At 59.6% G+C, this 24,518-nt stretch overlaps 2 non-coding genes and 1 pseudogene across 2 annotated transcripts; 1 reads left to right on the top strand and 2 right to left on the bottom strand.

The window, feature by feature from the left end:
* Nucleotides 1–765: 765 nt before the first annotated feature.
* Nucleotides 766–917, top strand: LOC132251081 (U1 spliceosomal RNA; annotated as a pseudogene).
* A 3,155-nt stretch (nt 918–4,072) lies between these two features.
* Nucleotides 4,073–4,188, bottom strand: LOC132251007 (U5 spliceosomal RNA). Its single transcript, XR_009462817.1, has one exon. It is a non-coding gene; the product is annotated as a U5 spliceosomal RNA (small nuclear RNA).
* A 2,206-nt stretch (nt 4,189–6,394) lies between these two features.
* On the bottom strand, nt 6,395–6,558 carry LOC132251079 (U1 spliceosomal RNA). The gene has a single exon (XR_009462882.1). It is a non-coding gene; the product is annotated as a U1 spliceosomal RNA (small nuclear RNA).
* Between the last annotated feature and the right edge of the window lie 17,960 nt (nt 6,559–24,518).

Here is a 24,518-nt window from a genome sequence, read left to right as displayed (position 1 = left end):
GAAGGACTGGAAAGGGGAGCATGAGGAGCTGGCGTGGAGGGCGGTGCGAAATGCTCTGCCAGTGCGACAGGTGCTCTATCGCTGGGGACTCTCCCGGTCCCCCAAGTGCCCAAGGGAGCTCTGCGATGAGCCCGAGTCGGTGACACGTACTGTGGGACTGCTCGTACGCACAACGGGTGTGGGGGAAGGTGACCACCTATTTGAAGGATACGGGAAGGGGAACGGGGGTGACTTCCAGAAATGTTCTCTATGGTTTATCAGAGGGGACGGATGGGACATGGGGGGTGCGGGTCTTAATCACCTGCACCAAAGTAGCACTATGGAAAGTACGCTCCTTGTTGGCTCTAAAGGGGTCGTGCTTTTCCACAACAGAGTGTCTGCAGCTAGCAATGCACGAGCTGCACTTCTATAGAGATAGAGAAGGGAATACGAAAGAAGGAGGGGAGGAAAAATTGTGGGAAGAGCTGGACTTCAGGGGGTTGTTTCAGCCCCGCACAGGTGTAGGCTAAACTAAGAGTCAGCATTGTGAGTAGGAAAGGCTGGCGAGGGTTGCACATGGGATAGGGATAAGGATATGTGTAATATGTGTTAGATAGCCAATACTCAGGGATGTTGTCTATACTGTGTACAAGTGAGATGACGTGCAATATGATATCAATCCCAATGTTTTGTATTATGTTATTTGAAATGTTGTATTACCATTTTGTGAGGCCTCGGTCTGGGGTCCTTTTGAATCCTTTGCTATAGTCTGGTTTTGCTAATAAAATGTTTACAAAAAAAAAAAAAAAAAAGGGTTTTCCCAGGGTGAGGCTCGCCCCTTGCACTCCGAGCGTGCTGACCCCTGCGATTTCCCCAAATGCGGGAAACTCGACTGCATAATTTGTGGTAGTGGGGGACTGCGTTCGCGCTCTCCCCTGGCAACGCTGTGCAAAGACAGACTGGAGAGTTGTTTTCTTTCAGATCTCAAGCAGCAGTGGTTACAAGATGCCGATCTGTCTGCATTGGAGGATAAGGTTCCTGGGGGGGGCGGGTGCATCTACACAAGATGTTTACCGCGCATTAATTAGCCTCATAACATCATGCACTAGCGTGTCATGGCAAAAACCATGTTAATAGTCTCCTCATCCTGGGAATACCACCCGTTTTTATCCAAAAGCCAAATGATATATATATAAATTATATAAAACTATACATATATATATACCTGTACCTCTAACAACCCATCGAGTGACCACCAGTTCACTTGGCAGACCAAAGCACACTTTGACACTTTACCAGTACATTGCACTCAGCCCCACTTTAATACAGTCCTGCACTGTGGGGTGCGAGTGCCCGTGCGGGAGCAGGTTCCTGGCCTTGCGCAGGGCACACCTGAAGCAGATGAACAAGTGCAGCTCGTGCATTGCTAGCTGCAGACACTCTGTTGTGGAAAAGCACGACCCCTTTAGAGCCAACAAGGAGCGTACTTTCCATAGTGCTACTTTGGTGCAGGTGATTAAGACCCGCACCCCCCATGTCCCATCCGTCCCCTCTGATAAACCATAGAGAACATTTCTGGAAGTCACCCCCGTTCCCCTTCCCGTATCCTTCAAATAGGTGGTCACCTTCCCCCACACCCGTTGTGCGTACGAGCAGTCCCACAGTACGTGTCACCGACTCGGGCTCATCGCAGAGCTCCCTTGGGCACTTGGGGGACCGGGAGAGTCCCCAGCGATAGAGCACCTGTCGCACTGGCAGAGCATTTCGCACCGCCCTCCACGCCAGCTCCTCATGCTCCCCTTTCCAGTCCTTCCCCACCAGTCCTTTCCACACCCTGCTGACTTGCTCCGGTCTCAACTCCCCGACATCCGACATCCTCTGCTTCCCTCTCAGGAAATTGAAGACCTTTTTGGCATCTCCCAGCCCCTCGATCCCTAACCCCTTCAATCCTTCTTGTGCAACAAAGGCTCCAAGTCGGGCGTAGGGCCGCGACATCTGCCAAGCCCACGCTCCCTGCCACGCACTCCCGAACAGGCCCAGCCTTCTCAGGAGCTTCCCCCCCAGAACCTGCAGAAATCGGTCACGGTGCCCGCTGCTCCCCTCGCTTCCCTCACCACCAGCTTCAAAAAGTGCACGTAAGCGAAGGGCTCTATGTTGGGGAAGCCCCATCCCCCCAATCCCTCTTCCTTATATATCTCTGTCCTAGCCACCTTCTCGGTCTTCCCCCCCCAAAAGAAAAGGCACAAGGCCCGCTGGACCCGCCGGGCCTGTCGCCAGGACGGGGGGTACACCATCGCCGTGTACAGGATTAGCGGCAGCAAGCACTGTTTGATCGCTTGCACCTTCCCCCTCGATGATAGCCCCCGTGTGCTCCACAACCCCACCGTCTGCTTCACTCTCCCCTCCAACACTTCCCACGCCCGTTTCCCTTTCCCCTGGGTATCCATCCAGACGCCAAGCACCTTCAGTTCCTCCCTTTCCACCTGTAGCCCAAGGTTTCTCAAGTCCCCCCAATTCCCTACCGCAAGCACTACGCTCTTGTCCACGTTCAGCCTCGCTCCGGATGCCTCCCCAAACTCGTCTACGTGCTTCAAGGCTCTTCCCAGGGACAACTCGTCCCTCACTACACGTCGCATCATCCATGTATAGGAGGATTTTCAATTCCCCTCCCCTCGGCACTCTCACCCCGCTAATCACCCTATCCCCCCGATCCGTTGTGCCAGGGGCTCGATGGCGCAAAGAGCCCCGGTGACAGCGGGCACCCCTGTCTCACCCCCGAGCCCACTGCAAATGTGCAGAAAGATTTATACGTGCTGAAGAGAACCCCCTCCGTTCTGGCTCTGTGCCCCCCGCACCTTTTCATTTACTCCCCATCTGCAGCCCCACCAGGTCCAGGGACGTCCTGGTCAACCTGCCCCTGGCCCTTGCCCAGCTGGCAATACCCCTGCCCAGAAAGGAGGCTCTGGCCGGAGACCCTGGGGGACGGCGGAAGGGTTGTGTTCAAGTAAGAATCAATCTCACTCAGCCGAGCTGGCTCGAGGATGTCTCAGCGCAGAGGAGCAGGAGAGGCTGCAGCTTCTCCTCATCTGTAGGCAAGGAACCGCTGCGTCTTTACCAGATACGTGGGCTGAGGCCTTCGAGTCAAGCTCTGTGCTGGCCGTGCAGCACCTGGCAGGCCAAGGGGCGGTCGATGCTGAGCTGTGTGTGGAGCCGCTTGGTGCTGGAGGCTCCGGGGAGCATGGATCTGGCCAGGGGGACACGTCCTCGTGGGCTCTTACGGCCTCTGTTTTCCAGCAGTGCTTGCCTGGACTCTGCACACACTGTGCCCCTTGCCTGGGGCAGCTGCTGCTCCGGGCGGTGGTGCAGGGAGGGTCGCAGCCGGCTGCTGGCCTGACGCGTGCCCCAGACACACTTCTTGTGCCAGGAGACTGAGTGTGACCACAGTGCGGGTGCGATCTCTCTCGCACACTGTGGGGAGCCATGCATCTTGAAGTGCAGCTGGATGGAGCTGCACCTCCCCGGCAGCAAGTGCAAACCCTGGGATTTTAGCAGCGCTTTGTTGTCCCCTTTGACTCTGTTGTCAGACCAGGCCTTGGTCTGCGCGGTGATACGGTGTAACCCAGTACACCCTCCTCCACGGTCCGGTTGTTGGCAACTAAACCAGCACCATAAACTGGGCGAGGCTGGGTGAGGTGGGTGTGTGGACCCCCAGCAGGACTAACAGCAGGAGGAGGAGAAGGAGAAGTAGTGGTAGTAGTTGTAGTTGTAGGAAGAAGTAGTATTTGAGTGGTGCCACAAGACGTGGGAGGAGGCAGATGATCTCCCGGCAGCCCAGGGCCCGCTCCTACCCGGAGAGAAGATGGGCACCGCACCTGATTGCCCAAAGAAACACGCAGGATGCCAAGCGAGGCACCGCAGCCCGCACGCAGCAACAGCAGTGTTTAACCACGGCACACAGTCACCGCTGCTGTCACTCCAACCAGACAGCCAACGTGTGCACCAGCAAACACCTGACAGTGCCGCTCCCATCATTACGTGTCTGCAAGACCAATCAAATCTCACAAACAGGATCTACTTTTGCACACGGAAGGACAGCCCCGCCGGAACGGGGCTTCGAAAAATTGGGTGTAAACTCATTACTGCTTCTCTCCACGGAAATCTTTAGTAAAAGGCGAAAGATTTATGCGTGTTGAAGAGAAACCAGAGTAATAGCATACAGCGGCTTGGCAGCAGCCCGGGGCGGGGGGGGAGGCCCGCAGTAAAGGGTGGTCCGGGCCCGGCCCCCCCCTCCTGCCCCGCACAGCTCTGCATGCACAGCCCCCAACCCCCACCTCATGGGCCCCACCTTTCTTTTCCCAAAACAGCAAAGAAATACCCCAAATCCCGCAGCTCCCGGAGCATTGCATCCTGGGTATGCAGATGATCATTAAGCCCCGCCCCCAGAGTCTGCCGCACTAGCCCGCCCCGCAGACACACGCACCGGTCACCCGCACTAAGGACCCCGCAGCGTCCCGTCCCCAGAGCCCGGCTCAGCGCAGCTGGCTGTCGTGTGTACGGGCTATCCCGCGCTGCTTTGATGCGAATCCCCCAATTAGCCAAGTTCAGACTAGCCAGCGCTTCGGCCAGCCGGCTGCGTCCCTCTCCTGCTCCCTCACGCACGAGGGAAGTGTGACCCCAGCAGGCTGCCACACTTGGTCTGTGCACACACACAATTTAATTCAGAAAATATGAGGGGAGGCAAGGGGGGACAACGGACGGGGGACATGACAGTAAGACTTTGTGCTTGGAGACAAAATCAGCAAACTGCGACATGACGGCATGATGCCAGCTTCAGCGCTGCATCCCCTGCCCGAGTGGCGCTGTCGGTGGAGGGGAGGTCGGGGGTTATTTTTTCATTTAAATTGCTCGTATTCCAAGCTAGATTAGACAAAAAGAATCCAAATCCAAGAGTCAGTCCAGAACCAGAAGTGGCCCTACTACCGGCACACGTCCTCCACCCCGGTCTGGGGCTTCCAGATTCAAAGATTCGTAGATGTTAGGGTCGGAAGGGACCTCAACAGATCATCGACTCCGACCCCCTGCATTGGCAGGAAAGAGTGCTGGGTTCAGACGACCCCAGCTAGATGCTTATCTAACCTCCTCTTGAAGACCCCCAGGGTAGGGGAGAGCACCACCTCCCTTGGGAGCCCGTTCCAGACCTTGGCCACTCGAACTGTGAAGAAGTTCTTCCTAATGTCCAATCTAAATCTGCTCTCTGCTAGCTTGTGGCCATTGTTTCTTGTAACCCCCGGGGGCGCCTTGGTGAATAAAACCTCACCAACTCCCTTCTGTGCCCCCGTGATGAACTTATAGGCAGCCACAAGGTCACCTCTCAACCTTCTCTTGCGGAGGCTGAACAGGTCCAGGTGCCCCAGTCTCTCCTCGTAGGGCTTGGTCTGCAGGCCCTTGACCATACGAGTTGCCCTTCTCTGGACCCTCTCCAGGTTATCCGCATCCTTCTTGAAGTGTGGCGCCCAGAATTGCACGCAGTACTCCAGCTGCGGTCTGACCAGCGCCCGATAGAAAGGAAGTGTCACCTCCTTGGATCTATTCGTCATGCATCTGCTGATGCACGATAAAGTGCCATTGGCTTTTCTGATGGCTTTGTCACACTGCCAGCTCATGTTCGTTTTGGAGTCCCAGCTGGGGTCTCACCAGCACTGAGTAGAGAGGAAGTGTCACTTCTTTAGCCCTGCTCGTGATGCATCAGTTAATGGATCCCAGTATGGTATTAGCTCTGTTGACAACAGCATCATACTGGCGGCTCGTGTTCATCCTGTGATCCTGGGTACGTGGTTGCATAATCTAGCATTACTAAAATATACTGGTTCCCAGTACTCCTTCGGGGAAGTGGCCCCACGATGTCCACGGCTACCCGTTCGAATGGAACCTCTATCAAAGGCATCGGAATTAAAGGGGCCTTTGGGGGGCGCCTCGGGTCTGCTTTTTGACACACCGGACAAGAGGCGCAATATCTCGCTACTTCTTTCAGCAGTCCGGGCCAAAAGAATCTCGCCCTAATGCAGGCTTCAGTTTTGTCCCGGCCCAAATGTCCCCCCATAGGTAGTTCACGAGCCACCTTCATAACAGCCCATCAATATCGCTGAGGTACTAGTAGCAGCATAACCTCTTCCTCTTCTGGCTTGAAGTAGACCGTTCCGTACCTTGAACCTCGGCGTTACCTTCATCAGTTCTGGCCGTAGATCCTTGTTGCCTTGTCATGCTAGGTGCTCATGCAACATATGGCAAAAGTTGTCCTCCCGACTCTGCTCCAGCTGAAAGTGCTCATCTTCCCACAGAGCAGTGACAAGATGCAGGAGTGCAGCCCCAGCTACAGCTCCCAGCCCCTCTCCAGTCTGTCTTTGCACAGCATTGCCAGGGGAGAGCGCGAACGCAGTCCCCCACTACCACAAATTATGCAGTCGAGTTTCCCGCATTTGGGGAAATCGCAGGGGTCAGCACGCCCGGAGTGCAAGGGGCGAGCCTCACCCTGGGAAAACCACCTGAGTGATCATGGTGTCTCCCCTGCCAGGTAAGTATGCTTCATCCAGGCCGGGCCCCAGCACCGCCCCCCGGCCAACCGACGCACAAGTTTGGGCCACTGCATGCAACCCTCCCCACACTGCGGACTGCTCCTTCCCCACCGCGCAGGGCTTCTCCCTCCACCTCCCCTGCACCCCCACCCTGTGCCAGGCCCCCCACAACGGTGCTCAGTGCCCTGTTCCCAAAAGGCCCTGCGCGCCCTCCCCTTCCCTTCCAGATCTGCATATGACCGCCTCCTCTGCCTTCGTCATCAGCATCGCCCTGCCCACCCAAGTCCAGCCGTGGATGTCCCCCACACTCTCCCCAGGCCAGGGCTGTGGGGAGGTTCCTGCTGGGCCCTGGTCCTGCACTGCCCCCAGGGAGGGGGGTTCAGCCCCAGCAGAGCAGGGGGCCAGGGCAGCAGCCCTGGGTGCAGACTCTCCTGGGTAGGTGGGGAGCAAAGCATCCCAGATGCTGCCCCTGAGCCGGGCTGCCCAGGCGCCCCGTGCAGCAATGCTGCCCTGAGCCCGGGTGGGAGTCTCCGTGCCTTGGCGGAGGAAGGGGCTGCTGCGAGGATCTCAACCCTGGTGTCTCAGCAGCGAGCGGCTCCGCTCCGTGTGAGCCACCTGTTCAGTTCAGCGAGTCTCCACCGTCTTATGTCCCGCACATCCTCCAGCACTTTTCTGAACTGCGCAGTGCTCTGACACACCACCACGAGACTCAGACATCCTGCATTTGACGGCACATAGTTTCACAGGACTAAAGACCAAGCTGAGAAGGGAGCCAAGGCCAACCATGGCCCCTGTCTAAACACCATTAACCGTTTGAAAAAGGAACTCCAGGAGTGCAGCCTGCAAGTAGCAGCTGTCATCCGGGGAGACCAAGCCAGGGATCCAGACATCCCCTTCAATCCAGGTGAGATTTGGGGTGGGGAGATATGGGGAGACCCAGAGGATGCAGGGGAGCCCTCTCCTGAAGACCCTAAGTCAGATCAGGAGAGGACCCTGGTGCCTGAGGTGAGCGCAATCACGCGGACCTCAGTCACTCGGGATGCTCAGGGAAAACCCACGGAAACCACACAGGTAACGGTGCCCCTCAGTGGAGCTGATCTAGCAGCCCTGGGCAAGACCCTGGGATCTGCTAACATTAGGAATTTGGGACAGTGGTTGCAGAAATCCCTCAGCGTAGTGGAGTGTGAAACCCTGAGTGTCCGGGAATGGCACTGCCTACTAAGGGCTTGCGCCACCCCAGAGATTCAGGCAGCGATGGGTCAGGAGGACAGTTTTTTGGGAGACAATATTCTCCAGAGCATAGTGGGTTTGGGGATCAGTTTGGGAAGAAAGACATTTAAGGGACAGTTCGGGGCTAGCCACCAGACACCTGGGGAACCTGTTAGGGACTATGTGATTCGGTGTGTTATGCTGGGATTGCTGTCAGGGACAGTTCTGTCCCTAGACAAGAAGAACAAACGGACGTTAGACATAAGAAGTATACATTACCCTCCTGGGTTTTGGAAGGAGGTACAGGAAGGCGTGCATCAGCCCATAATTGGACTGATGGGGCCGCTCCGAGAGACCGGGAGATATGTGCTGGGAGAAGTCCTAGCCCGGGCTCAGGATGCAGAGAGGTTAATTGGACGTCAAGGGGGGGCGATTGCAGCCACCCAGTTCAGAGAAAAGCTTAATGACACACCAAATTATATGGTTATCTATCCTAATGAAAGTGCCTACCCCAAAACTGATAGGGGTGCTGGGGGTCCAAATTATCACCCCAGCCCACACTGGGTTAACCCCAGGGTATCAAAGGAAAGAGAGGGGGAAAACGGGATTCGGTCAGCAGCGTGGAAGTTTTTAATGCAGCATGGGGAACCGAGAGGGAGATGGCATGGGAAGCCTCTAGCCGAGCTGCTCATCAGAGCTGACCGGGGAGGGAGCAGCACCGCCCCTTTCTGACAGGGTAGCAGCCTCAGCCCCGTCTCCGAAGAGCACTGACGGAGCCCCCGTAATGGGACCCCTGAGCAAAGCCCTGGCTCATGGGAGAAATTGGGGACCCTCAACTGGGATCCAGGAGGGAGACCCCAAATACCTGTTACGGTGGGAACTCAAGGGCATATCAGTGCACTCCTGGACACCGGAGCTGCACTAAATGTATTCGGGAGGAAATGGGACCTGAAGCAATTTGAGACTGATCGAATGACACTCCGATCCTTTACAGGGCAGGAGTCCACCGGGGTGGCGTGCACAGGGGTGACCACCTGCATCCGATGGCTCCTATAGTGCCTCACACGCCTGCCATGCTTAGCAGGGTACAGGAGAGTCCCGGATGGTTGTCTGTGATAGACCTAGCCAACTGCTTCTTTGCAATCCCCCTGCACCCCGTCACGGAACCGATTCGCTTTCACCTTTAAAGGGGAACAGTACACCTTTACCCGGGTCCCACAGGGGGTTCACAACGCCCCAGCTATAGCCCACCTCCATGCTGTACCCATGCTCCAGAGTGTAGCTGGACCCGATCAGGAAAGGGTGGTCTCTTACATAGATGCCATACTGGGATGGGGAGATCAGGAGCCGGAGGTGAAGGGACGCACGGGGAGGGTGCTGGCTCTGATCCAGAAACCTGGGTTCAGGGGCAGCAGACCAAAGGCTCAGTTAGTCATGCAAGAAGTAACCCACTTGGGTGTAAGACTGGGGTGGAAGGGAAAAAGATCGATTCCCAGAAGGTCACCACGCTACTAAACATGCTGGTTCCCAAGGATCCTCACTCCCTGCGAGGGCTGCTTGGAGGTTTTAACTTCCTCCGCTCCCACATACACCAATGTGCAGAGATCACACACCTCTGTGGAGGCTGCTAAAGAAAACGGTGCAGTGGGAGTGGGGAGGCAGCGAGCAAAAGGCTTCTTGTTCACTTAAGGAGGCATTAATCGCCGCTCCTGCTCTGGCACACCCTAACCCATTGAGCCTTTCTATATTAAATTGGCAATGAATGAAAGAGCTCTATCAGTTGTACTGCTACACAAAAATTCAGACAGTAAACTGGTACCCATAGCTTACGACTCCCGCAAACTGACAGGTGCAGAGATGAATTTTAGCCAGTGTGAACGAGAGTGCCTGGCCGCAGTACGGGCTGTTCACAAACGTGAAGGACTCACAGAGATGGCCCCAGTAATCATCCAGACACCACTCACCCTTAAAGTACATTTTATCAGGAAACCTGACAGGGTCTAAAGTGTCCAACACCCGGATCGCCTAGCGGGCATCGTTCCTGACCGGACAGGGAGCTGGACATGAAACCCAGTCTAAGGTGGATATGCTCCCCTATGCCTTGTTAGTAGAAGGCACTGCTCACCATGTCCTGGTAGAGAGCCTTGCCAAGGGAAGACGGGGGTCACCGAGGCTCCAGCGCTGGAAGAAAACCCAGCAGTGGAGGATCAGCCTACCCACGCGTGGTTTACCGATGGGAGCTCTAGCTTTGAAAATGGAAAGCGGTTTACTGGATACGGAGCGGTGAATTTAATTAATGATCAGATAGGGGGTCCCCTGCCAGCGGGGTACTCGGCTCAAGCTGCTGAAGTACGAGCCCTGAGGGAACTCCTTGAACAGCACAACCCACCTGAAGGGAAACTGGATCTACACCAACTCTGACTTCTGTGCTAGGGCTCTGCTATCCTGGATATGTCATTGGAACAAAGCTCATTGGCATGCTGCTGATGGCGAAGAAATTGCACAAAAGGGTGATTGGCAGGCAAGTTGGGGATGGATTCAAAGGCATCCATCCTCACTACACATTCCACATGTTAAAGGTCATCAAAAGGCTGATACTTTAGAAGCCAAAATTAACCAATTAGCAGATGCTACAGCAAAGAGAGGAGCACGGGGAGACATTGCCGTGTTGCAAACCCGGTCGTCAAACCACCAAAATTGGAAGATTCAGGAGGAGTATGCTGTTCATCAGGAAACTGGAGAAGTTAGCTGGGTACCACCTCCAGAGTACTGGGGTAACTAAACATAGTTCACTTTGGCTCAAGCCCCCACCCAGACCCCCTGGGAAACACTAAATGAATCACTAAGGTGTCTAAGAAAGCCAACAACCCTCCCTCGCAAGCAGCGTGAAGACAAAATCCAGATTTATTACTAAGGAAAAGCAAAAGTAATCACTAGCTATCATTTTAAAACACTACAAACTACAAAACCAAGTCTATAGGTGGCATCTCTTGGGGGGACTTCACCCATGCCCAGGCAGTCTGGGACTTGGGGCTCCCCAAATGGGAGTTCTGGGGCCTGCGCCCCTAGACCGGCCCTTCAGCCCTGGGCTGGAGCGGGGGCCACACCGCAGAGTCCAGGAGCTGCTCCATGGGTCTCTGCGCCGCAGGGAGCTGCTAGCCAGCCTGGGGCCTGCTGCATTGCCAAGGGCCCCTCGCTGCTCTCTGCGAACCCGTAGCGCTGATCTTCACTTCCACGTGGTGGATTTGAGGGGTGAACGGCAGGTTTCACCAGCGTATCGCACCCCAAAGTTTTAGTGCTAATCCCAGCTCCGCAGGGGCAGAAGCCTGCACGAGACCTCAGAAAAACGCCAAAGAGCAAATGAGCCTGACCTGCCCCCAGCACCAACCGCGCTGCTGGGTCACAACACAGCCACAAAAGCAACGTCTGCCAGGCCCAAAACGTGCCGGGCCCAGACATACGGCAAACAAACGTACAGCGGGACTCGGCAACACAGCTGTGCTGAGACACGACAGCTGGAAACAAGAAAGGGGGACTCGGGCCTGTTCTGCACCCGGGCCTCAACACACAACACAAAAGGGCTACTTGTCTGCCGCACGGACCTTTCTTCTCAGCCACGCGGTTACGAAACAAAGGGGACCAGGCCCGTTTGGCTTGAGCCTGCACTGCAACGAGCGCCAACCACTCCGCTTGGATGGGCACAAACCGCGACAGGGACAAAAGGAGGCGCGGGCCCGTGTCACTGGCGCTGGACTGGGCGGCACAACCTGGCCAGCCCAGACAGCGCTGCACAAACAACAGCAAGTGCCCGGGCTTCACCCCGGCCCTAATCTGCCAGCCGACACGCTGGGCTCAGCCCCACACCGCCGGGCTGCAACGCACCCGCCCGCAACAGCCAAAGGGCGCAGCATTACGGCCACAGCCTGGACATCCCGTCCCAGCGACACCCCGCGCTGAGACCCGGCAATCCCCAGCGCAGGGGCGCGGGCGCCACGACCCCGCTCCGGGGCAGCCTGCACCAGGGAGCATGCGCTCGCGGCATCGCCCCGCTCGAGGCCTGCGTGGCCAAAAGTGCCGGCAAGACGCGCGGCGGGGCTCAGCGACACAGCTGTGCCGACCCCACAACAAGATGCAACACCACCCAAAACACGGCCGGCTCCCAGCCCTGCCCCCAGCGCCCCAGCAAGACTGCCGGGCTCCACCTGGGCCGGGGCGCTGCAGGGACTGATGCCCCCGCCCCCCATGGCACCACCCATCCCACCCCAAACCCAGACAGCCACCGGGGCACGAAGAGGGGGAGAAAGGGGTCTCCACGTCCCTTCTCATCACTTCAGGGCCCTTCTCCAGGGCAGGGGGCAGACCCCCACCCACGCTTTCCCGCTCCCCGCTCAGCGCGCAGCACCCCAGGGGCAGGGAAAGCCCCGGGACAAGCGGCCTGGCCCCTCACAGAGCCCAGCCTGCCTCCGTCCTCACCCCGCGCCGCCACTACCTGCACCGGCCTTCACACCTCCGCGCGCCTCAGCGCCGGCCTGGCCACGTGCAGCGGCATCTACACAGCTCACGCGGCCCCGCCACCGCGCAGGCGCACACGCCTCCCCCCGCCCCCACTGGGGCGTCCCCAACCCGTGTCAGCCATTACGCCGCTACAGCCCCTGACCTGGCAGCACTGCCCCTCAGCAGGGCACGGTGAGGACCCACTCCCGCAGCCCCCAACACGCTGCTGCGTCCTCACACCGCCAACCCGCGCCGCCCGGCTCCCGTGTTCCCGCGCCGCATTGCGCCCCCCGGCCCCGCGCGCAGCGCCCCACTCCCAGCACACCCCGCGCCCGCCCGTCTGTGATATTTGCATGCGGCCCGCCTCCTCTTCAACGGCCCTACGCACACCTGTGACATCATCACGTCTCTCCCCTCCCACCGCACTAGCCCTGCCCGGCAGCCGCCGCCCTGGTCCTAGCGCCGGGGCGGTTCCCTGCCGCGCGGGCTGCCCCGGTTCCCATCGCCCGGCGGGGGCCGCGCCTGCGCGCTGGGCTGGGCTGGGGGCGCTCCGTGCTGCTGCCCTTGCTGCGTGTGCGGCGCTGCCTTGTGCGGCGCGGGCTGGAGCCTGCCCTTCGCCGGGCGGCGCGGGGAGCGGGGCGGCGTGCCCTCTACACGGGCATTGTTATAGCGCCTAGTTAAAGCACATTAAGTCTAGGACCTGCAAGATAGTACGTGTGCCGTAGTCAGCAGCACTGCACTGTGATACCAGCGCACGGCTTTCACGTGACACTACTGCACAGCAAACTAATTTTACTGCGCATTAGCACAGCTTTCGCCGTGATGCTGTAATGCGCAGTGAAATGAGTCTACTGCCCTCTGAGCGTCTCGCGGAGACACGCCTAAAGAGATGCACACCGGCCGTGGGTGCGAGCACTGTAACGGGAGTGTGCTCTTGTAATACAAGTGTAGGTGTGCCAGGGCCTGTCAGGGGAACTGGGCCAGTCACAAGACAAGGCTGTGAATATAGAGGTATCTATCTATCTATCTATCTATCTATCTATCTATCTATCTATCTATCTATCTATCTATCTATCTATCTATCTATCTATCTATCTATCCTGGCCGAGCAGAGTCCATGGTCATAGTTTCCAGTCCAGGCGGTTCTTCCTACCTGGCAGGGGAGACCCCTTTCCTCTCGGACTTGAATGACGGCGTCTGTCGTTGAGGGTGAAGGCCTGTGCCTTGCGCTGCGGCAGGCTGACCCCACCACAGGCCATAATGCCTCCAATTTGGGGCCGTTTTGTTTGTTTTTGTTTCCCAAGGGCTAACTCGGGTCTGAATGTTCCTGGGCCAAGCCCGATAGCCAAGTTCCACGGTCCGATGGAGCAGAGCTCCTCTGTGCAAGTAGTCTGTGTGTGCTGCCACGGGGCGAGCCTGCCCCTCCCCACCTCCCCCGGTCTGTGGCAGACATCCTGCGTGCAAGCCCAGGCGCCTTGGGGTTCGGACGCCCCCTCCTCTCGCTTGCTCTTAGCCTAAAGGCCGGGCAGGAGCCCGGGAGAAGCACTGCCCCGTTGCCACAGAACCGTGCAGCTGAGTTTCCTGCATTAGGGGCAAACCCGGACGTACCCGGAGTGCAAGAGACAAGCCTCACCCTGGGAAAACCGACCGGATGATCGTCCTATCTCGCCTGCTACGGGAGGATCTCAGCTATACAACTGATGACAAAAAACAGATTTTTCTTTTTTTTAATTCCGTGTCTGGGCCCAAATTGGCCAAATCAGTCCCAAATTCTCTCAAGGGAGCAGAGCTTGGTTGTTCCTGACGGCGCAGCGCTGCCACGGACAAGTCTCTCTCCCAGACCCTCCAGCCTGGGGCTGCAGAGGTTCCCAAATCCAAGGCAGCCTCCTACGTGCAGGAGCCTGGAGGCCTTGCAGTTCAGATAGCCCCGGGAACAAAGCTCCATGTCGGGCTCCGAGCTCACTGGTGACAAAGAGCAGCACAAGCAGAATAAAGTGATCAGGGAGACTTATGCGGTCTCCAGTCCTAATTTACCGAATGCTCGGACAATCCCAGTCTGTGAGCAAGTCCGCCGACCGTGTAGCCAGACACTAACCCACCTCTAGCACTGTCAAGGTTTTCTTACACCCCCGACCGAACAGCATCGGGGTTGCAGCTCCGACCAGCATTGCCCACAGGCCCACACGTGAGGCAGGAAGTTGGTTCCAGGTCCTAGCCACCCTGACTGTGAAGTAGTTCCTACGGATGTTGTTACCAGATTTGCCCATTACTTTGGGGTGTGCTCATTTATTAGGAATAGTTTCTAGGGTCTTGGTGGTTCTGTCAATGTGCTGCTTGTGTTACTATACGGAGCTGTATCTCTTCCTTCTGCCAGTCCTCACCCCCAGTGGAGCTATCTTGCAGGACTCAATCTCAATGTAGTCCGGAAAGACTACATCCACGACAACACCTGCATCCAATGCTTTTGTGACCTGATCATAAAAGGCATTCGGGTTGGTCTGACATGACCTGCCCCTAATGAAACTGTGCTGGTTGCCCTTGAGCATCATCCGCGATGCCGGCCCATCACCACGAGCGCTCGTAAAGCCATGCCAAGGGCCCTGCAATAACCCCTGCTAGCTCCCTCAACACCCTGGGGTGGAGAGCATCTGGACCTGCTGATTTGACCACATCCAGCCCCTCCAGAAGCACTCTAACCCGGTCCTCCTCAGCCTTAGGTCTGGAGGCGTTTCCCTCGAGTCTGTCTTCAATCCCGGTGGTGGAGTCCCAGTCCCTGCACAAGAAAACGGAGGTGAAGAATTTGTTAAAGAGGCCTGCCTTCTCCTCTGGCGCGACTACCAGATTGCCCAGTGTATCTTGCAGGGGCCCCACATTTCCCAGCACCTTCTTCATCCTCGCTATAATTTGAAAAAGGACTTTTTATTATCTTTGATCTTGGACGCTAGTCCTACCTCTATGTTCACCTTAGCTTTCCTAACAGCCCCTGTACAGGCCCAAGCAGTGGAGGTGTACTCCTCTTTGGAGATCGCCCCCCCTTCCACCGGGTGTACACCGCCTTTTTGGCAACCAGGCATTCCCGGACGTCCTTGGTGAGCCAGGGGGGGTTTTGGGCACTCTTGCCCCCCTTGCTTCTTGTTGGGATCGTCACCCCTTGGGCCCTGAGTAACAAAGCTGCATGTCGGGCTCCTTGTCACCTGCATGAACCCTGCCCTGGACCCCCAGCCCTCACCCCCTGCTGCACCCACTTCTGGGCAGGGAGTGGGAAGGGGAGGAAGGCACAGCTGCAACTACCCCAGGGCTTGTGCCTACCCCGGGGGTCTGTCTCCTGCCCCCATGGCACTGGCTGCACTAGAAAGGGCTCCACATGCAGCTGGGACATCCTGCACGGCGTGTGTGGAACAGCTGCCAGACCACCCGATGAGGACCATTACCTGCTGCCGTCCAGCCAGGGCTGCACTGGGAGGGGGCGGCAAGGCTCAGCCTGGGTGCAGGCGGTCAGGCCAGGCCACGCTGCGGGGGCTGCCATGCAGAGAGGGCACTGGCCGTGGGGGGCTCCCAGCGGTGCCTGGGGCCTGAGAACGGCAGCGGGGCCGATCGGGACACGAGTGTCTCACCCTCCTGCCCGGGGCCCAGGGGCTCGATCCCTGCACTGCTCCCCACCGCAGCCCAGAGGCAGCAAACACCAGGCCCCGTGCAGATGTGGAGATGCTTTATTGCCCGTAGACACGGCACGGCACGGCACGGTGTTGGGCACGGCTGCAGCCAGTGCAGGGGCAGAGTGGGCCTGGTAATGATGCAGCCCTGGGTCGTGCCCGGCTCAGGCACTGTCCACATGCATTTCTTCACCCGGCTGGGCCTGGGCCTGGGCCGCGGGCACGGAGATCACCAGTGGCTCTGTACCCACCCCCGCCTCCTCCCGGTCCTGCAAGCAGAGGGGGATCATCAGCACCGTGGACCCCTGGGCTCAGCACCACGTCCCATGCAGCACAGAGACCCTGGGCCCACGGCTCCCTGCACAGAGCAGCCACGAGCCCACGGGCCAGGAGGCAGCCGGGCCCCGGGCTGAGCTGCTACCTCCCCTGCCCAAACCCGCCCCGGGGCAGCGTCCCCAGCGAGGGGCTCCGAGCCACAGCCACACCCTTCAAAGCAGCGCAGCCCCCCGGGAGACGGGGACCCCTCCGCCCCTGCACGGAGCCCAGGCAGAGCCCCTGCCCGGCCCGGGGCCAAGCCTCGCCCGCTTACCTGCGCCCGGCAGCACAAGGCCTGGCAGGTGCAGACGAGGCAGCAGGCGGCAATGACGAGGGCACCGGCCGTGGTCACCACCAGCAGCACCGGGACGCCCAGGAGCAGGTTCTGGGGCAGAGCGCATGGGCAGCGCCTGTGGCCTCCCGACTCCTGGGCCCTGCCGGGACGGGGGCTGCTCCCTCCTGTCCCACCCCCAGGCATCCCCCGTCCTCCTGCCAGCGCCCTCGGGGACTGCCCCGCTGTGATGCTGCCCAGGGCTGAACCCCACGGCCCAGCACCCAGCCAGGCCCCTGCAGCGCTGCCAGCACCCTGCGGGCTCCTGGAGAGCGGGGCAGGGCAGCAGGGCAGGGGGGCTGCTGCACATGGGGCAGCTGCTCACCAGGAGAGAGGCCACGTATCGACAGCACTCCTCCTGCCTCCAGGTCGCTTCTTCCGGGCTGATGTCACCTTGGCATCGCACGTGTACATGGAGGAATACCACCAATGGCACTGGATGTCCTGCACACTGATCACCATGGCCACGACCACCACCACCACGTTGGCCAGGGCCAGGAATGCAGTGAGCAGCACCTGGAAGGGGGAAGGCGCGTAAGGGACCTGTGCAGGACAACTAGCATGCACACATGTGCACACACAGGCATACAATGTACACATGCACACACATATGCAAACACATGGACATGCATGCACATGTACACACATGCACACATGACATGCACTCACACAAGCGCACAAGTGCAAACAAGCATGCACATGCACACATGTGCATACACATACCTTCTTCCCTGCACAGAGCCCCCCACTCCAGCCCCAGTTGCAGGGGACCCGCTGGAGCAGGGAATCGCTTCCCAGGACATCGCCGCTCTGTGCCGCCCACTGAGACCGCGCTGGCACCGGCTCCGGCCTCTGGGCACCGCTTGGCCTGGCATGACCGGAGACTCCCCACCCCCCGAGAGCCCCCTCCCCAGGCAGAGGCCATGTCTGGCGCAGCCCCGGCACTCGCCCGGCAGCCGGCTTCATACTTTCGGCAGAGAACGGAGAACGTGCCCGACACCACGAACTGGGAGAGAGGAGCCGGCGTGAGCGTGGGGCTGGGCTGACACAGACCCGGGCACAGCCAAGGGGCCTGGCCACACACGGGATGGGAGATGGGCCATGTGTGGACCAGCCACGGCCTCCTGCACCCACGGGGGTCACAGCAGTGCCACGAACCCGCCGTGAGCTCTGAGACAGCGAGAGCCCCCACCCCTGTACGGCAGCCCTAGGAGTCGCACTGGGGGTGCTGCCCAGGCCTGGGGGCTCAGGGCAGGACGCACAGCCCATGTGCTGGCGGGACAGGCCCTGCTGCCCCAGGCCACGGGATGATGGAGAGGGGAACAGTGCGGCTCTGGGGAAGGACGCCCAGGCCCCCTGAGCACGAGGAAAGGGAGCCGACTGCGGCTGCACCTTGGCAAGGCTCGGACGCCCTGGTGCGGGACAGGCTCCAGGGGAGGTGCGTGCTGCGCAGAAGTGCTGATTTATAAGAACTGGGGTGACGCTGCGCCAAAGGCTTTTTTCAAGTCTAGGTAAACAACACCTACCTCTGTTCCCTCACCCAAGCCTTTTGTGACCCGGGCGTAGAATGAAACGAGGTTGGTCAGGTGGGATCTGCCTGCTATGAACCCACGCTGGTTGCCCCCTGGCATTACTTTACCCACTGGTCCCCCGCAAATGTGATCTTGAACTATTTTCTCAAAGGTCTTGCCAAGGATAGAGGTGAGACTAACCGGTCTATAGTTACCTGCATCTTCCTTCCTCCCCGTCGTGAAAATAGGGACCACACTGGCCCTATTCCAGTCCTTTGGGACTTGTCCTGAGCACCACGAGTGCTCATACAGTTGTGCCAGCGGGTCTGCTATGACTCCAGCTAATTCACTCAGTACCCTCGGGTGAAGATCATCAGGGCCTGTTGACTTAAATACATTCAGCCCCTCCGGATGCCCCCTTCCTAGGTCTGCATGAACCGCTGCTGGGTTGGCATCTATCCTGGGCTTGTCCAAAGTCCTAATGGGATGCGTGTTCGTATTCGTGTCCAGGAACACGGATGGAAAGAATTCATTTAGAAGCTGTGCTTCGGCCTTCCTATCTGTTACCGGTTGTCCTTGTTCAAGCTGAAGGGGCCCTAAGTTATGCTGCACTTCCTTTTTGCTGCCTACGTACTGAAAAAATGCCTTTTCGTTATCCTTGACTTCCGTTGCCAGCCTCAGCTCCATCTCCGCTTTGGCTCTCTCACTGCTTCCCTGCAGGCTCAAGCCACACAGGTGAACTCCTCCTCGGTGGCAAACCCTGCTTCCACAGCCCGTAAGCCTCTGTTGTCCTCACCAGGCTCTCCTGGACTTCCCTGCTCAGCCAAGAAGGTTTCTTTGCTTTTTTGCCCCCTTTTATGTGGACTGGGATAGCCTTTTATTGTGCCTGCAGGATCAGTCCCTTGAGAAATACCCACTCTTCCTGGACTCCCATCTCTGCGAGGCTATTACCAGTCAGTCCCTCCCTAACTCATCTCCTGAGCTTGTTGAAGTTGGTCTTCCTGAAGTCTAGCACTTCTGCCCTGATAGTTACCTTCCCCACCTTCCGCCAGGTAGTGAACTCTGTCACTGGGTGGTCACGCTCCCCGAGGTGACCTTGCACCTGCAGATCCCCCACCAAGGCCTCCACTGTGGCCAGCACCAAGTTGGGCAAGGCATCGCCCCGGTGGGGACGCGAACCCCCTGCGAGAGGTGACGGTCCTGTAAGGAGGTTAGATACTTCCCTGCACGGGCCGACCTGGCTGCCTGCTTCTCCCGGCAGATAGATGTCTGGGAAGGTTAAGTCCCCCATAACAAGCAGTTCAGGCCGACGGGCACTGGGAGGGCGGCGTGGAGAGCCCGAGAGGCCACATGCGCCGCTGTGTGCACCCTGGGGGTCAGGGGAGCAGGGGAGGTGCAGGGCGCCAGGAGCTGACACGCGGGGCAGGTGTGGGACCGAGTCTCCTGGGAGCCGAGCGGCTGCCCCGCGGGAGGGGAGAGCAGGTCCCCGGGGGCCCGTGACCCGCGCCCCACACCAAGCCACGCACCACAGCTGCCATCCAGAAGGGAGACGCCTTCCAGTACTCCTCTGTGTCCAGCGTGAAGCAGAGCGTCAGGCCCAGCGCCGCACACACCAGCCCCAGCAGCATGTGCCGCCTGCAACAGCCGTGCCGGAGTTGGGGTTAGGGCTCGTGCCCAGCCCTCCCCACAGTGGCACGGTGCCCACCGCTGCCTGGCCCAGAATAGCCACAAACAGCACGTGCAGGGTGGATCCTCTCGGGAATGTCCATGGAGAGCGTCCGGCGTGACCCCCAGAGCCGGCCCAGCGCCAGGGAGCCCTGGAGGGGCTGTGCCCTTTGCAAGCCTTGCAGCCAGATGGACCCCCCTGGCCAGAGGGAGCCGAACCCTCGCCACCCTGTCCTGTCTTGCGGGGGCAATGGAGATGCTTGATGCCAGGATCAGGCCCAGCTCCAGGGAAAGCCAGGCTCAGGCCAGGGGCTGGGGGGTGTCGTCCATCTCCAGACCAGAGCTAGCAGGGTGGGCGCCGGTGGCCACAGCCCCTTGGACAGCTCCCTCACGCTGGCCCGGCTGGCTCCATCCTGCCCTATCGGCCACCCTGGCCCCGGGGAGCCTGCCTCGTGTGCGGGCCTGTGGGCGATGCCGGTCGGAGCTGCAACCCCGGTGCTGCGACCCCGCCGTGCTGGCTGTGTCACCGCACGTCGTTTGGTCGGGGGTGTAAGAAAGCCTTGACAGTGCTGGAGGTGGGTTAGCATCATAGTATCATAGTTTCCTAGTAGCTCGGGTCAGGAGGGACCTGAACAGATCGTCTAGCCTGACCCCCTGCCACAGGCAGGAATGGATGCTGGTTCACAACACCCCAGACAGGTGATCGTCCAACCTCCTCTTGAATTTGCCCAAGGTAGGAGCGAGGACCACTTCCCTGGGAAGTTGGTTCCAGATTTTGGCCACCCTAATTGTAAAGTATTGCCTTCTGATCTCTAACCTAAACCTATTCTCCATCAGCTTATGACCATTGTTCCTCATCACCCCAGGTGGTGCTGGGGAGAAAAGGGCTCTGCCTATTTGCTGTTGATCCCCCTGATGAGCTTGTAGGCAGCCACCAGATCCCCCTCAGCCTCCTCTTGCTGAGGCTGAACAGGTTCAGGTCCCTCCGTCTCTCCTCGTAGGGCCTGTCTTGCTGCCCCCTGACCATGCGGGTGGTCTCCTCTGACCCCTCTCCAGGCTGGCCACATCCCTCCTGAAGTGCGGTGCCCAGTACTGGACACAGTACTCCAACTGTGGCCTGACCAGTGTCGCATAGAGGGGGAGTATCACCTCTCTGGACTGGCTTGAGATGCACCTTTGCATGCATGACAGGGTCTGGCTGGCCTTGCTGGCTGCGGTCTGGCATTGGCGGCTCATGTTCATCTTGGAGTTAATAATGACTCCGAGATCCCTTTCCACCTCTGCTTTCAAGAAGGGAACTCCCCAGCCTGTATGTGTGCTGTGGACTCCTTCTCCCCAGGTGCAGCTCCCTGCATTTGTCTACGTTGAACCGCATCCTAGTCTCGTCTGCCCACTTTTGTAGTCTGTCTGAATCTAGTTGCAGCCTCTTTCTCCCTTCAAGTGTATCCACCTTGCCCCACAGCTTAGTGCCTGGCTACACAGTCGGCGGGCTTGCTCACAGACCGGGATTGCTCGAGTGTTTGGTAAATTAGGACCAGAGACTGCATAAGTCTCCCTGATCACCTCCCAGTCTCCCTGAAGTAAACTGACTTTATTCTGCTTGTGCTGCTCTTTGTCACCACTGAGCTCGGTGCACGAGCCGACCTGCGTGCGAGGCTGCTTGGGGCGGCCGGATGCTGCCTGGTGCAGAGCGAGTGCTGCGAGATGTGAGGACAGACTGGCCCGCGGGTAGAAGCCAATGTGGGGCTGGGTCAGGGCTGGGAGCTGGGGCAGCCCTGTGGTGGGCATCGGAGAGCACCCATGGCTAGGGGCCGTCCCGGGGCCTGGGACAGCCTGGGACAGCAGTGCAGGGCTCGAGCCCCTGAGCCCCGGGGCAGGAGGGCGAGACACTCGTGTCCCGGTCGGCCCCTCTGCTGTTCTCAGGCCCCAGGCACCGCTGGGAGCCCCCCACGGCCAGTGCCCTCCCTGCATGGCAGCCCCCGCAGCACGGCCTGGCCCGACCGCCTGCACCCGGGCTGAGCCCTGCCTCCCCCTCCCAGTGCAGCCCTGGCTGGACGGCAGCAGGTAATGGTCCTCATCGGGTGGTCTGGCAGCTGCCCCCACACATGCCGTGCAGGGTGCGCCAGCTGCACGTGGAGCCCTTTCTAGTGCAGCCAGCGCCGTGGGGCAGGAGACAGACCCCCGGGGTAGGCACAAGCCCTGGGGAAGTTGCAGCTGTACCTTCCCCCCCTTCCCACCCCCTCCCCAGACGTGGGTGCAGCAGGGGGTGAGGGCTGGGGGTCCAGGGCAGGGTTCATGCAGGTGACAAGGAGCCCGACATGGAGCTTTGTTCCCGGGGCTATCTGAACTGCAAGGCCTCCAGGCTCCTGCACGTAGGAGGCTGCCTTGGATTTGGGAACCTCTGCAGCCCCAGGCTGGAGGGTCTGGGAGAGAGACTTGTCCGTGGCAGTGCCGCGCAGTCAGGAACAACCAAGCTCTGCTCCCTTGAGAGAATTTGGGACTGATTTGGCCAATTTGGGCCCAGACACGGAATTAAAAAAAAAAAGAAAAAGCTGTTTTTTATCATCAGTTGTGTAGCTGAGATCCTCCCCTGGCAGGCCGGACACCACGATCATGCAGTTGGTTTTCCCAGGGTGAGGCTTGTCTCTTGCACTCTGGGTACGTCCGGGTTTGCCCCAAATGCAGGAAACTCAGCTGCACGGTTCTGTGGCAACGGGGCAGTGCTTCCCCCGGGCTCCTGCCCGGCTTTTAGGCTAAGAGCAAGCGAGAGGAGGGGGCGTCCGAACCCCAAGGTGCCTGGGCTTGCACGCAGGATGTCTGCCACAGACCGGGGGAGGTGGGGAGGGGCAGGCTCGCCCCGTGGCAGCACACACAGACTACTTGCACAGAGGAGCTCTGCTCCATCGGACCGTGGAACTTGGCTATCGGGCTTGGCCCAGGAACATTCAGACCCGAGTTAGCCCTTGGGAAACAAAAACAAACAAAACGCCCGAAATTGGAGGCATTATGGCCCGTGGTGGGGTCAGCCTGCCGCAGCGCAAGGGACAGGCCTTCACCCTCAACGACAGACGCCGTCATTCAAGTCCGAGGGAAAAGGGGTCTCCCCTGCCAGGTAGGAAGAACCGCCGGGACGGGAAACTATGACCATGGACTCTGCTCGGCCAGGATGGATAGATAGATAGATAGATAGATAGATAGATAGATAGATAGATAGATAGATAGATAGACACCTCTATATTCACAGCCTTGTCTTGTGACTGGCCCAGTTCCCCTGACAGGCCCTGGCACACCTACACTTGTATTACAAGAGCACATTCCCGTTACACTGCTCGCACCCGCGGCCGGTGTGTATCTCTTTAGGCGTGTCTCCGCGAGACGCTCAGAGGGCAGTAGACTCATTTCACTGCGCATTACAGCATCACGGCGAAAGCTGTGCTAACGCGCAGTAAAATTAGTTTGCTGTGCAGTAGTGTCACGTGAAAGCCGTGAGCTGGTATCACAGTGCAGCGCTGCTGACTACGGCACACGTACTATCCTGCAGGTCCTAAACTTAAGGCGCCTTAACAATGCCCGTGTAGAGGGCACGCCGCCCCCGCTCCCCGCGCCGCCCGGGGAAGGGCAGGCTCCAGCCCGCGCCGCACAAGGCAGCGCCGCGCACGCAGCAAGGGCAGCAGCACGGAGCGCCCCCAGCCCAGCGCGCAGGCGCGGTCCCCGCCGGGCGATGCGAACCGGGGCAGCCCGGGCGCAGCAGGGAACCGCCCAGCGCTAGGACCAGGGGGGCGGCTGCCGGGCAGGGCTAGTGCGGTGGGAGGGGAGAAGCGTGATGATGTCACAGGTGTGCGTACGGCCGTTGAAGAGGAGGCGGGACGCATGCAAATATCACAGACGGGCGGGCGCGGGGTGTGCTGGGAGTGGGGCGCCGCGCGCGGGGCCGGGGGGCGCAGTGCGGCGCGGGGGCACGGGAGCCCGCGGCGCGGGTTGGCGGTGTGAGGACGCAGCAGCGTGTCGGGGGCTGCGGAAGTGGGACCTCACCGTGCCCTGCTGAGGGGCAGTGCTGCCAGTTCCGGGGCTGTAGCGGCGCTCATGGCTGACACGGGTTGGGGACGCCCCAGTGGGGGCGGGGGGAGGCGTGTGCGCCTGCGCGGTGGCGGGGCCGCGTGAGCTGTGTAGATGCCGCTGCACGTGGCCGGGCCGGCGCTGAGGCGCGCGGAGGTGTGAAGGCCGGTGCAGGTAGTGGCGGCGCGGGGTGAGGACGGAGGCAGGCTGGGCTCTGTGACGGGCCAGGCCGCTTGTCCCGGGGCTTTCCCTGCCCCTGGGGTGCTGCGCGCTGAGCGGGGAGCGGGAAAGTGTGCGTGGGGGTCTGCCCCCTGCCCTGGAGAAGGGCCCTGAAGTGATGAGAAGGGACGTGGAGACCCCTTTCTCCCCCTCTTCGTGCCCCGGTGGCTGTCTGGGTTTGGGGTGGGATGGGTGGTGCCATGGGGGCGGGGGCATCAGTGCCTGCAGCGCCCCGGCCCAGGTGGAGCCCGGCAGTCTTGCTGGGGCGCTGGGGGCAGGGCTGGGAGCCGGCCGTGTTTTGGGTGGTGTTGCATCTTGTTGTGGGGTCGGCACAGCTGTGTCGCTGAGCCCCGCCGCGCGTCTTGCCGGCACTTTTGGCCACGCAGGCCTCGAGCGGGGCGATGCCGCGAGCGCATGCTCCCTGGTGCAGGCTGCCCCGGAGCGGGGTCGTGGCGCCCGCGCCCCTGCGCTGGGGATTGCCGGGTCTCAGCGCGGGGTGTCGCTGGGACGGGAT

The sequence above is a fragment of the Alligator mississippiensis genome, chromosome 5, assembly GCF_030867095.1.
Source record: "Alligator mississippiensis isolate rAllMis1 chromosome 5, rAllMis1, whole genome shotgun sequence".
NCBI classification, from domain to species: Eukaryota; Metazoa; Chordata; order Crocodylia; family Alligatoridae; genus Alligator; species Alligator mississippiensis.
Note: the sequence above shows the minus strand (reverse complement) of the source record. Positions and strands in the feature narration are given on the sequence as shown.